Genomic DNA, 14080 nt, shown 5'->3' on the forward strand with positions numbered 1-14080 from the left:
GGACGGTAGCCTACCAGGCTCTGCCGTCCGTGGGATCTTCCAGGCAAGAATACTGGAATGGGCTGCCATTTCTTTCTCCAGAGGATCTTCCCAAACCAGGGATTGAACCCGGGTCTCCTGCATTGCAGACAGACGCTTTACCATCTGAGCTACCAGGGAGATGCAACCACAATGAGGAGCCCATGAGCCGTAATTTGTGAATTGCCCCCACTCATCGAAACTAGAGAAAGCCTGAACGAAAGCAATGAAGACCCAGCACAGCCAAAAATAGATAAGTAAAAATGATACACATATAAGAAAATCTTAAGAAAATGAGAGCAACAAACTGGGGAGAAAACCCCACTGGTGGCCCTCTTTTGTTAATTTCCTTCAGGTCATACTGAGAACTCCAAACTCACTTGCTGAGTGGGTGACACGTTCTTCCTCTTATCAGGATTTACCCAGCAATGAGTCTTGGGAATGTCATACTCAAGCAAACTCAAGTTCGTAGAGACAGACCGTAGAGTGGTGGTTACCAGGGGTCGAGGGGAGGGGCCTGGATGGTTAGCTTGATGGGGACAGAGCCTCAGGTACACAAGATGAAAAGAGCTGTGGCCACGGATGGTGGGGATGGCTGTGTAACAATATCAAAGTGCTCAGTACCATTGAACTGCTCTAAAAATGATTAAGATGGTAAATTTATGTTCTGTGTATTTTACCACAATTTTAAAAAATAACGTAAAATAACAACAAAAAAATGAAATAGACTATGAAGGGGGGAAATGCTGATGCTTTTCATGGTTTTCACATAATTTCATACAGTATATAAAATGTCTTCTAAGACCATCTCTGTGTCTTTGCGGCTTAAGGCAGATGAACCCCATCTGGAGAGTTTCTTTTGGGTTTTCTGTGGCCCTCGCCAGCGACTCAAGTTTCTTGAGAGCTTTTATGCTCATGACATTTTTGCATTTGGAACTGGGGGTGGGCACACAGCTGTGATGAGCTGTCATCCTTCAGTAAATGCAAGTCCGCTCTCTTGTGAATGTCAGAGAATTCCACATAGACGTGGTTGAAAAATAGACGGTGCCTTAAGGAAGGGAGTCGAAACAAAGCACTTGGATCACCTATTCAGCGGGAAGGAGGGCCCAACGGAGGCAACAATGATTTTCATGGATGTGGGTCAAGGCTGTCGTCAGTGGAAGCGTCAGACTTCACCAGGACCCGAGGCCCAGGTGGGGTCCCAGCCCCCAGCATTCTGAGGGCCCCGCCTGAAATCCACTCTCTCATTATCAGGGAAACCACGTGGGTCCCTGGTCGTCCTTAAGAATCAGTGTTCAAGGTTGCAAGGATGCTCTGTGATTGTGAAGCCCTTTCAGGTCCACCCTGCCCACGTGATCATGGGATCATCACTGGGCCTTGCGTGCTCAAGGTGAACAGCCGCTGTTCCTTGCTGGGAAGTATTCACATCTTTGGGACCAAAGCCTGTTTCTTTGTCTGTACTGAGGGGGAAGCCCAAAGTCATCTGGATGGACCATCTTATTTTTTTCTTTTTAACTTTTTATTTTATGTTGGAGTAGAGTTAACAATATTGTGTTAGTTTTAGATATACAGCAAAGTGATTCAGTTGTACACATACATGTATCTATTCTTTTTCAAATGCTTTTCCCATTTAGGTCTTTACATAATATTGAGCAGAGTTCCCCGTGCTGTTCAGTAGGTCCTTGTTGGTTACCCATTTTAAATACAGTAGTGTATACATGTCCATCCCAAACTCCCAATCTATCCCTTTCCCCCAACCTTCTCCCCTGGTAACCATAAATTCATTCTCTAAGTCTGTGAGTCTGTATGGTTTTGTAAAGAAGTTCATTTGTATCATTTCTTTTTTATTCCTCATATAAGCAATATCATACGATAAGGATAGACCATCATAAAAGAGAGGACCCTTCCAAACTTTTCCTAGTAAGGCTTGGGAAGTGACCAGAGTCTAAGCATTTAAACTCTAAGCCAGACAAACAAACAAGTGATAAAGGCCCTCTCTCCCTGTCCCCCGACCTTGCTGTATTGGGGAACTCTTGGAGGGCCCGGGATGGGATTAATCTACTTGGGGTAGGGTAGGCCTTTTTACCTTTAAACTCCTGGAGGCTCTTGCTGTAGGATACCTCTTCCTCAAATTCAGTCACTCCTGTGCAACTGATGAACTTTCTGCTATTTTCAAAAATTGCCTATGTTTACTTTATATTTTTCATTAATAGATTTTAATTTCTTATTGACTTTGCTATAGCCAGTGGTTCTCAAACTGCATATCTGTCACCTGCGGGTCTTGTTAAGACACAGATTTCTGACACCCCTTTCCCCTCACCCCCAGGGTTCTGGAGATTGAGAATTTGCATTTCTAACAAGTTCCTGGGTGATGCTGAGGCTGTGGGTGTGCTCAGGCAGGCCATGTGTGTCTGTGGGGTGAGGGACGGGGTGCTACATGCAGACTACTGTTCTGAACAATAGGATCCTGAAAATCACTGATTGAATTTTTGGCAGTTGAGCTGCTTTTCTAATGCACATTAAAATAAGGAAAGAACTGCCAAGAAAAATTTCTTCTAGGAACCTGAGAAATGATTTTATGTGCCCCTGAGTGTCCCTGATGAGGTGGTACACACACTGGATTGGATCCTGAATGCTTGCAGTGGAAGACCCAGTGCTGGGGTGCCTTGGAGAAGCTCTGCTTTCTCTAAGTCTAGTTTCCTTATTTGGTACAAAGGGAAAAAAATCTCAGACCCGTCCCCTTTAAATCCCAGAGAGATGGATCTGGTCCAACTCGCGAATGGGGGTGGAGACAGTCACTGAAATACCCGAGCCAATTGGGTAACAGGATGGATTGCAGACCAGCCATTGCTTCAGACCCTCCATTGCTTCCGACGGGTCAAACTCTGTGGAGAGTTGCAAAAGTATATTTGGGAGAGGGGCTTCCTAATGAAGAAAGCAGGAAACGATGTTGTGAGCTGCTGAGAACTGAACAGGAGAGACAGAGTGTGAGTTGACGGCATCCAGAAGGAGGAGCTTAGATTTGAGTCAATTCCGGCTGGAAGTTGGTCCCGGAAGCAGGAGTGTGATACTTTGTGGCATGTGCAAGAGCCCAGAGGATATGGGCAGCATGAGACCATGACCGCTACAGACTGGGGACAATGCAGTGGAGGAAAGACAGGGTCCCCCAAGGTCTGAGAACCAGAAACAGCATGAAGACTCAGGCTCTGCTGAGATTTCCAGCTGACTGCATCTCACCTTGCACCTTGTTGGACTCTGACCTCCTGTCCCCACTCCGAGGCATTTTAGCCACTGTCAGTGTTTAGATAAGTTATTTCCCCCTGAGTTCACTGGAGCAAAACACTGGCCTGGAAGGCAAGCACTACCCAGGCCCCTGGTCTAGGCTGGACAACACCTGAGGTGTGGGTCCAGTCTGGCTCTCTGCTTGGGCAGCGGGGAGGACTGCAAGGACCTGGGAGGGTCCTGGGAAGGTGTGTGGGTCTGGCCAGGACTCTGGGGTCCCCACGTCTTCCCCTCTCCCCATCAGAGTGCCCCTGTGGAAACAGGAGGCGTGATTACTTTCCAGCCACTGTTCACCTCAGATGTATTTGCTGTATCAAGTTGTGACATCTGTTTTTCTAAAAGACAAGATTGCTCTCACTGATCACCAAGGAAAAACCAGAGCTAGTCATTATTTTCTTGATTTTTTTTCTAGCCCTAAAATGAATATTTAAAGCATGAGAACAAATTTTAACTTTCAAGATATTATGTTAGTACTGCTTTTCAGATATGAACTCAACCTCGCACTTTCCAAAGTCAAGTCCCCTGACATTTTGCCTTCTGTTCATCATTTTCAATTTTAAACATAAATAAAAACTCCAAGTAGTCACGTGGATGAGGAGCTTTGCTTTTTTGCCTTTCTAAGCACTGTGCTGAGATAGTGATGGTTTATCTAGAATCTAGAATACTGTTGACATATGAATATATGGTACCCCAGGCTCTGGAGGCTGGAATGTGGCTTCAGGCGTGGTGAGCTCCAGTCGCTCTGAGCTGAGCAACTTCTGTGTCAGAATAGCTGCCACTGAACCTACGCGGGACGAGGTCAACAGTGTAACCAAGAATTCTCTGGATCACTTCTGAGGACAATGCAATGCTCATTAGCAGATAAGTAATAAAAATGGGCCAATTAAAGGCTTACAGAGCTTTCGAGGGAAGTCACTTTAGTCGAATCCTACTCTTTTTGACCCTATGGACTGTAGCCCACCAGGCTCCTCTGTCCATGGGATTCTCCAGGCAAGAATACTGGAGTGGGTTGTCATGCCCTCCTCCAGGGGATCTTCCCAACCCAGGGATCGAACCCACATCTCTTATGTCTCCTGCATTGGCAGGCATTTTCTTTACCTCCAGTGCCACCTGGGAAGCCCAGAAGCTTATAGACACATTGGTGCTGTTGGTCCTTGTTTAATCACTCAGTCGTGTCTGACTCTCTGTGACGCCATCGACTGCAGCACGCCAGGCTTCCCTGTCCTTCATCATCTCCTAGAGTTTGCTCAATCTCATGTCCATTGAGTCGGTGATGCCATCCAAACATCTCATCCTCTGTCATCCCCTTCTCCTCCTGGCTTTACTCTTGCCCAGCATCAGGATCTTTTTCAATAAGTAGGCTCTTCTCATCAGGTGGCCAAAGTATGGGAGCTTCAGTTTCAGCATCAGTCCTTTCAGTGTATATTCAGGGTTGATTTCCTTTAGGATTGACTGGTTTGATCTCCTTGCAGTCCATGGGACTCTCAGGAGTCTTCTCAGTTCAGTTCAGTCGCTCAGTCATGTCCAACTCTTTGCGACCCCATGAATTGCAGCACGTCAGGCCTCCCTGTCCATCACCAACTCCTGGAGTTCACTCAAACTCATGTCCATTGAGTAAGTGATGCCATCCAGCCATCTCATCCTCTGTCGTCCCCTTCTCCTTCTGCCCCCAATCCCTCCCAGCATCAGAGTCTTTTCCAATGAGTCAACTCTGCGCATGAGGTGGCCAAAGTACTGGAGTTTCAGCTTTAGTATCATTCCTTCCAAAGAATACCCAGGACTGATCTCCTTTAGGATGGACTGGTTGGATCTCCTTGCAGTCCAAGGGTCTCTCAAGAGTCTTTCCAACACCACAGTTCAAAAGCATCAATTCTTTGGTGCTCAGCTTTTTTCACAGTCCAACTCTCACATCCATACATTACTACTGGAAAAACCATAGCCTTGACTAGATGGACCTTTGTTGGCAAAGTAATATCTCTACTTTTTAATATGCTGGTTGGTATAATAGGTTGGTCATAACTTTCCTTCCAAGGAGTAAGCGTCTTTTAATTTCATGACTGCAGTCACCATCTGCAGTGATTTTGGAGCCCCCAAAAATAAAGTCTGACACTGTTTCCACTGTTTCCCCATCTATTTGCCATGAAGTGATGGGACCAGATGACATGATCTTCGTTTTCTGAATGTTGAGCTTTAAGCCAACTTTTTCACTCTCCTCTTTTACTTTCTTCAAGAGGCTCTTTAGTTCCTCTTCACTTTCTGCCATAAGGGTGGTGTCATCTGCATATCTGAGGTTATTGATATTTCTCCCGGCAATCTTGATTCCAGCTTGTGCTTCTTCCAGCCCAACGTTTCTCATGATGTACTCTGCATAGAAGTTAAATAAGCAGGGTGACAATGTACAGCCTTGATGTACTCCTTTTCCTATTTGGAAAAGGAGTCTTCTACAGCACCACAGGAGTCTTCTACAGCACCACAATTTGAAAGCATCAATTCTTCGGCACTCAGCCTGCTTTATGGTCCAACTCTCACATCCATACTTGACTACTGGAAAAACCATAGCCTTGACTGGACGGACCTTTGTTGGCAAAGTGAAGCCTCTGCTTTTTAACACATAGGTAATTAAAGCTCATCAATAACAACAGTTGTTTGTTTAATAGAGACTTTTTGTTGTCAGAGAGGAGTCATCTACTCTGGATGCTGTTTAGAGCTGCTGGGCCATGGTGATGATGGAAAGCAGAGGGCCTTTAGTCAGTCTCAGTGCTTTGAAGTTTTCCCTGGACAAGGCCCCCAGCCCTGCCCTTGGTGTATCACTGACTCAGTGATACATGGCTGTTGTGTGGATCAAGTCAACTCTGAAGGGCTTCAAGGTAGCTTTAATTTGTTCTCTAGAAGACAGAGATGTTCTAGATACTTCTAAAAGAATCCAGAAGCATTTCCTCAAGGGCTACCCGTGAACCACAAAATCCTACTATTATGAAGATAGATGCTTCTAAAAAAATAATATTTGGGAAACTTGATCTACCAGGTAACAACAGTTATCACCAAACTAAAGTAATTTATCAGTGTGATTATTGGCAGTAGGACATAGACCAACAGAACAGAGTCCAGAAACAGAACCTCTAATGTATAGAAACTGGAGATAGGCCAGATCTCTGGGAAGAGTATGGATTATTCAACTAATGGTGCTGTACCAATTGTTTGTCCATATAACAAAAAAAAAAAAAGAAGAAGAAGAAGAGGAAAGAAAAGAAATTTGAACCCTTTCTCAGAACCTACTCAAACTTAAAAGTGAAAACAGTTAAAACAAACACTTTTCAAAAAGTTATAGGATGTCTAACCTTGGGGTAGGTAGGATTCTCTTACACAACACAATAGTCCCATTCCTGGGAAAAAAGATTTATAGGTGAAGAAAATCAGGAGGAGAAGGGGAGGAGAATGGGATGACAGAGGATGAGATGGCTGGATGGCATCACCAACTCAATGGACATGAGTTTGGGTAAACTGTGGGAGTTGGTGATGGACAGAGAGGCCTGGTGTGCTGCAGTCCATGGGGTCACAAAGAGTCACACAAGACTGAGCGACTGAACCGAAAATCAGGAAAAGATTCTCTAGGTCATTTGTAACCAGTGAAATGCAGTGAGATGATGACATCTCTTTAGATGACGACAAGATACCGTTCTGTATTCCTGGGAGCAGTGAAGCGAGTCTGACATGAAATGTTGGTGAAGACGTGATTTGCTGAGAATGAGTCAAACACTGTTTGGTGGGGGTATACACTGATGCAGCCACTTGGTAAATCATCCGGCACCATCTTGGAGACAGGAACTCTGCATTTGCCCAGCAGTTCCACTCCCTGCATATGCCCTAAAGAAGCTCTTGCATACCATACCGGGGGGTAGGCATGAGAAGATTCATCATGGTATTGTTCTATCTTTAAAAACATTTTTATTAGGAAATGTAGCACTCAGACAAGTGAAACTTGCAGGTAATCATCATACTTCAGTAGACAACATCAGAGAACATTGTCAGCCCCCAGGAGAACCTGCATTCACCTTCCTGAAAAGCACTCCCTGGGTAACCACTCACCTGACTCCTGTGTAATCATTTCTTGGCTTTTATTCATAGTTTCATCAACTGAATATTAACTTCTGAATATGCAGTTTCTTTTGCCTGCTTCTGATCTTTCTATAAAGAGAACTACACATTGTATTATTTTACATTTCTTTTACTCAATATTATGCTCCTGAGATTCATTCATATTATTGTGTTACAGTTATATCTCATTTATTTTTATTGTTTGCATAGTATTCTATTGCATGACTGTATCTCAATTTATTTACTCTGTAGTTCATAGACACTTGGATTATTTCAGTTTTTGGCTAATATTAAATTGTATTTCTTTGATTACTAGTAGGGCGGGCAACTTGCATATGTCTTTTGGCGATTTGGATTCCATTCATGAAGCGTGTGTTCAAGGTGATTTTTGATTCATTTTTCTATGGGATTTTCCATCTTCCTTACTGATGTAGGCCTTCTTTATGTCGTTTGGGCTGTCCGTTTTTTTTAATTGGCTGCGCTGGGTTTTCGTTTGTGCTGGGCTTTTTTCTAGTTGCCATGAGCGGGGGCTATTCTCTAGTTGTGGCGCACAGGCTGTAGGGCACGTGGGCTTTGGGAGTTGCGGCTCCCTGACTCTAGAGCCCAGGCTCAGTAGTTGTGGCCCAAGTGCTTAGTTGCCTCGAGGTGTGTGGGATCCTCCTGGACCAGGGACTGAAGCCGAGTGTCCTGCATCTCCTTCGTTGGCAGGCACTTTCTTTACCATTGAACTCCCTGGGAAACCCAAAATAAATATTACACTTTATCAAACAGTTTTTTGCATCTAGGGAATAACCACAACAAATTTTTTGTTTTATCCTTTGTGATGAATTATATTGATATTATGACATTAAACCAACTTAGCATACTTGAGGGAGAAGGCAATGGCACCCCACTCCAGTACTCTTGCCTGGAAAATGCTATGGATGGAGAAGCCTGGTGGGCTGCAGTCCATGGGGTGGCTAAGAGTCGGACATGACTGAGCGACTTCACTTTCCCTTTTCACTTTCATGCACTGGAGAAGGAAATGGCAACCCACTCCAGTGTTCTTACCTGGAGAACCCCAGGGACGGCGGAGCCTGGTGGGCTGCGGTCTATGGAGTTGGACACGACTGAAGCGACTTAGCAGCAGCAGCAGCATACTTGAGATCAGTTAAATTTAGTAATGAGAAATCTTCCTGTTTTATGTTGCTGGATTCAGATTGCTAATTTTTTTTTCGTTTTGGATTTCTGCATTTACTTTCATGTGTAATATTGATCTGTAATTTTTCTTCCTTCTACTCTGAATTTTAGTATTAAGTCTGTGTTAGCCTCAAAAGATGAGTGGAAGTATATACCGTCTTCCATTTTCCAGAAGAGATTCTAAAAAACTGGAGTTATTTCTCATTTAAGTGTTTTGCAGAAAGTACACAGGAACCTCCTTGCGCAGAAAAGGCCATCCCCCAAATTACATTAGAATTTATACAATTGTAATTATGTAAAATTACAATTACATAATTATACAAATTTACAATCATAAAATTGCAATGAGATACAAATCATGTAAGTGACAGTTTCATGAAAATTACACAGTACACTACAAAATTACATTATAAAACCTTTGCCAAAGCAGATTTGGGAGTCAGCTTGTCTCCAGTGGGACTCACAGCCCTGCTGACGGGCTGTGCAGCCCTGCGCTAGTCTCCTGACTTCTCTGAGCTCTCAGTGTCCTTATCTGTCATGTTTGCTGACAGGTGTCTCCTGAAGATGTCAGGAGGGTTAAATGAAACAACTGTATGGGAAGCGGTGAGCCCTGAGCCGGACACACAGGAGGTGTCCAGTAAAGGATAGATTTTTATGACCATATGCTAATAATTCAATTATCCACTCAGGCATTATGGAGCACCCATTGGTGGGCAAACATGGGGCTGGGTCCTGGGGATACAATGGGAGGCAAAATTGGATTTGACACCCTGTGCACCTGGAGCAAGAGTTCAGAGCTCTTCCCACGGGTGCATGACCTGTCCCTGCTGCAGTGAAATGAGGCCAACATCTCTGGACCACCTTTGAGCATCTCCTTGGTGCCAGATGGGCAAGAGTAAACAGAAGCAGCTATGTCCGCTTGGCAGCAACTCAACCCTAATATTGAGCTCTTTGGGGACCAACCTGGAGCAGTCATAAGTAAGGGCCACCTCCTTTAGGGAAGGAATGAAGACAGCTTGCTTCTCTTTACCCAGGATCCTCAGTGGCAATTTTTTTTCACAAGGGCAAAAGCCGTGTCTGTCGCCATTACCCTGTCTCTCACAAAGTCCCTTCCTGCTTCTGCTGGGATTACCAGGAAGCAGGGGCAGGGAAACAGAGCACCCACTGAAGCCCTGGGAAACCGGAAGCTGAACGCAGGTGACCTGAGGTCATCTCCCCACCTCAGGTCATTTCTCCCCGTTGCAGCTGAGTTTGTGGAATCAGTATCACACGTGGCTCATGGATTCCTCCCACCCTCCTGGAAATCTTTACACAATGCTTCATTTTTCTGCCTTCTGCAGCTCTTTGGTCACACTGTGTGGTTCATTTTATGGGAAATGGGGTTTGGTATGGGAATGAAGGACTTCCCAGGTGGCGCTAGTGGTAAAGAACCCTCCTGCCAAGGCAGGTAGATGTAAGAAACGTGGGTTCGACCCCTGGGTCGAGAAGATCCCCTGGAGGAGGGCATGGCAACGCACTCCAGTATTCTTGCCTGGAGAATCCCATGGACAGGGGAGCCTGGCAGGTTACAGTCCATGGGGTTGCAGAGTCAGACACGACTGAAGCAACTTAGCACGCACTCACGGAAGTGAAAAAGCAGTGGCAGACTTTCCTGGTGGTCCAGTGGTTACAAATCCACCCGCCAATGCAGGGAACACGGGCTCGATCCCTGGTCTAAGAAGATCCCTCATGCTGCAGAGCAACTAAGCAACTACCAACTACTGAGCCTGCACTCTAGACCCACAACGAGATAGAAGCTTCCACTCGCTGCAAACAGAGAAAGCCCAAGTGCAGCAACGAAGACCCAGAGCAGCCAGATATATATAAATAAATATTGAAAAGAAAAGTAGTGGCTAGAGAACAGATCTTCAACTGGCAAGAAATCTGTGGAAAGTTAAACAAGTCAGGATGTGACTCAGACAAATTTGTGTTTGTGTGAGAACTGGGACAGAGGTTCTCAAACTTTAGCATGCAAAATTATTACCTGGAGGGGGTTTTAAAATCCAGAACCTGGACTCCAGCTCAAAGGTTCAGATTCTGTTGTCTGGGGTGGGGTCCCAGATTTAAAATTTCTAACATGGCCAAGTTGATGTGGCTGGTCTGTTCATTTTCATGAAGGTGAGTGGAGGAGATGGCTCTCAAATTTGGCTGCATCAGAGTCAGCTGCTGCTGTTGCTAAGTCACTTCAGTCGTGTGCGACTCTGTGCGACCCCATAGATGGCAGCCCACCAGGGTCCCCCATCCCTGGGATTCTCCAGGCAAGAACACTGGAGTGGGTTGCCATTTCCTTCTCCAATGCATGAAAGTGAAAAGTGAAAGTGAAGTCGCTCAGTCGTGTTCGACTCTTAGTGACCCCATGGACTGCAGCCTACCAGGCTCCTCTGTCCATGGGATTTTCCAGGCAAGCGTACTGGAGTGGGGTGCCATCGTCTTCTCCAAGAGTCAGCTGGGAGTCAGTCTTTAAAAAAATATCTCAGTCTTCTGGCTGCATCCCAGACCAATTACAGCATAACTTCTAGCCTTGGGAACCCGGCATCAGTGTTTTTTACAGCTTCTCCGATGGTTTAGTGGGAACCTAGGTGGAAAGCCCCTGGTCCAGGAACTAACTGGGCGATGGCAGCCAAAGTTCTCCGTCCTTGTGGTGCTTTACAATTACTCTGGGGAGCTTCTAAGAAATACTAGTGCTCGTCCCCACCCTGGGAAAACTGAATCAGCTGGTCTCAAGTGGGGCAGCAGCATTAATGTCATTTTTATTTTTTTGTTGTTGTTCAGTCACTCAGTCGTGTCCAACTCTTTGCAACCCCATGAACTGTAGCACACCAGGCTTCCTTGTCCTTCGCCATCTCCCAGAGCCTGCTCAAACTCATGTCCATGGGTTGGTGATGCCATCCAACCATCTCATCTACTATCATCCCCTTCTCCTCCTGCCTTCAGTCTTTCCCAGCATCAGGGCCTTTTCTAATGAGTTGGGTCTTCACATCAGTTGGCAAAAGTACTTTTATTTTTTAATTTAATTTTATTGCTTAACTTTTTTGGCCATACTTCGTGGCCTGCAAAATTTTATTTCCCCCACCAAGGATCAGACCCAGGTCCCCTGCAGTGGAAGCATGGAGTCGTAAACACTGGACCACCAGGGAATTCCAGTTGATGTCATTTTAAAAAAACTCCTCAGATGATTTCAATGTAAGGCTGGAGACCACACATATCTAAAAGACTGTTCTTAACTGTCCTGAAATGAAATTTATAGACAGTATAAACTATTCACACATACCAGTAAGAAAACTAAAATGATGCTCTTTCTGTAATATAGAGAAGTAAAAAGATATAAAAGGTACTGTTCTTAGTCGCTCAGTCATGTCTGACTCTCTTCAACCACATGGACTGTAGCCCACCAGGCTTCTCTGTCCATGGGTATTCTCCAGGCAAGAATATTGGAGAGGGTTGCCATGCCCTCCTCCAAGGGATCTTCAACCCAGGGATTGAACCCAGGACTCCTGCATCACAAGCAGATTCTTTACCCTCTGAGCCACCAGGGAAGCCTAAATTTATATATATATTTGATTTAATGAAGTGGTCGGTGTTTGTCCTCTCAGAATACGACTGTCACAGCCCTAAATTCAAACCAGGCCTGGGGCACTCAGTCTCCACCAGCTGCTTGCTCCTCTAGCCAGTTTTCCACCTGGGTGCAAAACTCTTGGTCAATTCCGGACACAACAAAGCACCAAGATTCACCCCGTAGCTATTCTGCCTAACTCAGAACACGTTAACCAGGTAAAAACCCCTGTGTCAGACAGATTAGGTTCTAGGGCCGGGGAATTAGAGATTGATGGTTCACACACATGCATTTCAGGCTGAATCTTGGTCATTTCTAATCTCTACCCTTCCTCCACTCAAAGGCCAGAAGTTCTCTCCACTATCACTATATAGCCCCAACTTCTCAGGGTCCCCCTGGAATGAAAGGACGGAGTTGCTCACGGATATGTGCCCAGGCACCAGCTCTCTGAGCTGGGTCCGCGCCGCGCGTGGAACCCACCCGGGTGAAGCTGTGATCCTGGCAGAAAAACGCCTTCCAGCACCCCCAAACCCCGGCAGTCAAGGGAGTGCGGGGAGGAGGCCTCGGGCTGCAGGCCAAGCCTAACCCTCCCCGCAAGCTCAGGGTTAGTGCCTGTCCAGGAAAGTGCAAGGACCCCTCCGGAAAAAGGCGCAAGACCTGCTTTCACGGCCGGGGCATCAGCGCCCCATCCGCGAAAAAACCTGGGACACATTTCGCGATCTTTAGTGCCCTCTAGTGGCCGAGAGGCGTCATGTCGGGTACCCAGAGGTGGATTTTTTTTTTTTTTTATTGTTTCCAAAGCTACACAAGCGAAATCAGGCCGAGACACACACACACACACACACACACACACACACACACACACACACACACTACTGTAGGATTCCTCTCTCGCTTAAAAAATTTTAAATTAATTAATTAATTTTAATTGGAGGCTAATTACTTTACAATATTGTGGTGTAAGATTCCTCTTATAGGAGACGCCTATAAGAGTACTAAGAGTCAGAGACAGAGAGTAGGAGGGTGGTTGCCAGCGGCTGATGGAGGGGGAAATGGAGTTATTCTTTAATGGGTTTCAGTTTGAGAAGAAGAAAAGTTCTGGAGGTGGAAGGGGGTGATGGCTGCACAACAATGTGAGTGTCCTTAATACCACTGAACTGCATGCTTGAAAGCAGTAAGGGTGGATTTTATGTTATGTGTATTTTCACACACACATACACACACCCCACACACAAGTCAAATTTCAGCCTATGCAGGTTTGTAGAGTAAAAAGTGGCTGCTGCCCTGTGTTTTTGCCCCTAATTTGGATTCTGCTACCACCCAGGGACATTTCCACACTAATTATATCCATTTAAAAGTGACATATATGTATAGTATATGTATTTCCCGATTTGTATCTGGAAATGTAGACATATAGAACATATATGGTGTATGTGTACATGTGAAATAGTTGTATATATTTATAAAAATAGATATTTCACTTCTTTCTATGTATATTTTATATTTATGTATTTTTCAAGTTTACATATATATACAGCTATATCTATAGCTGTATATGTACGTGCACACGCGTGAGATTTCCTGTAGGATAGTTTCCCAGATGCTTCCAACTTCTCGTTCAAATCAGAAACTTGAAAATGAACTGCTAAAGCTTGTAAAAATGAGCAATGTTAGAAATCAGTGCATTGGAGGAGCACTGTGAGGGAGAGGGTTGTAAACTCGGAATGGCAAAAAAGTAGGGTCAGGGCTGGGAAGCGGGGCCTCGTTTGGGCCTATAACTGCATTCTCCACCTTGGAGCTGGTTTGGTTTTTTTTGGTCATGCCGACTGGCATGTGGGATCTTAGTTCTCCGATCAGGACAGAACCTGCGCCCCTTGCATTGAAAGCATGGAGTCTTGGGGACAGTTAATGGGA

This window comes from Bos taurus, chromosome 13, assembly GCF_002263795.3.
Source record: "Bos taurus isolate L1 Dominette 01449 registration number 42190680 breed Hereford chromosome 13, ARS-UCD2.0, whole genome shotgun sequence".
In the NCBI taxonomy this organism is placed as follows: domain Eukaryota; kingdom Metazoa; phylum Chordata; class Mammalia; order Artiodactyla; family Bovidae; genus Bos; species Bos taurus.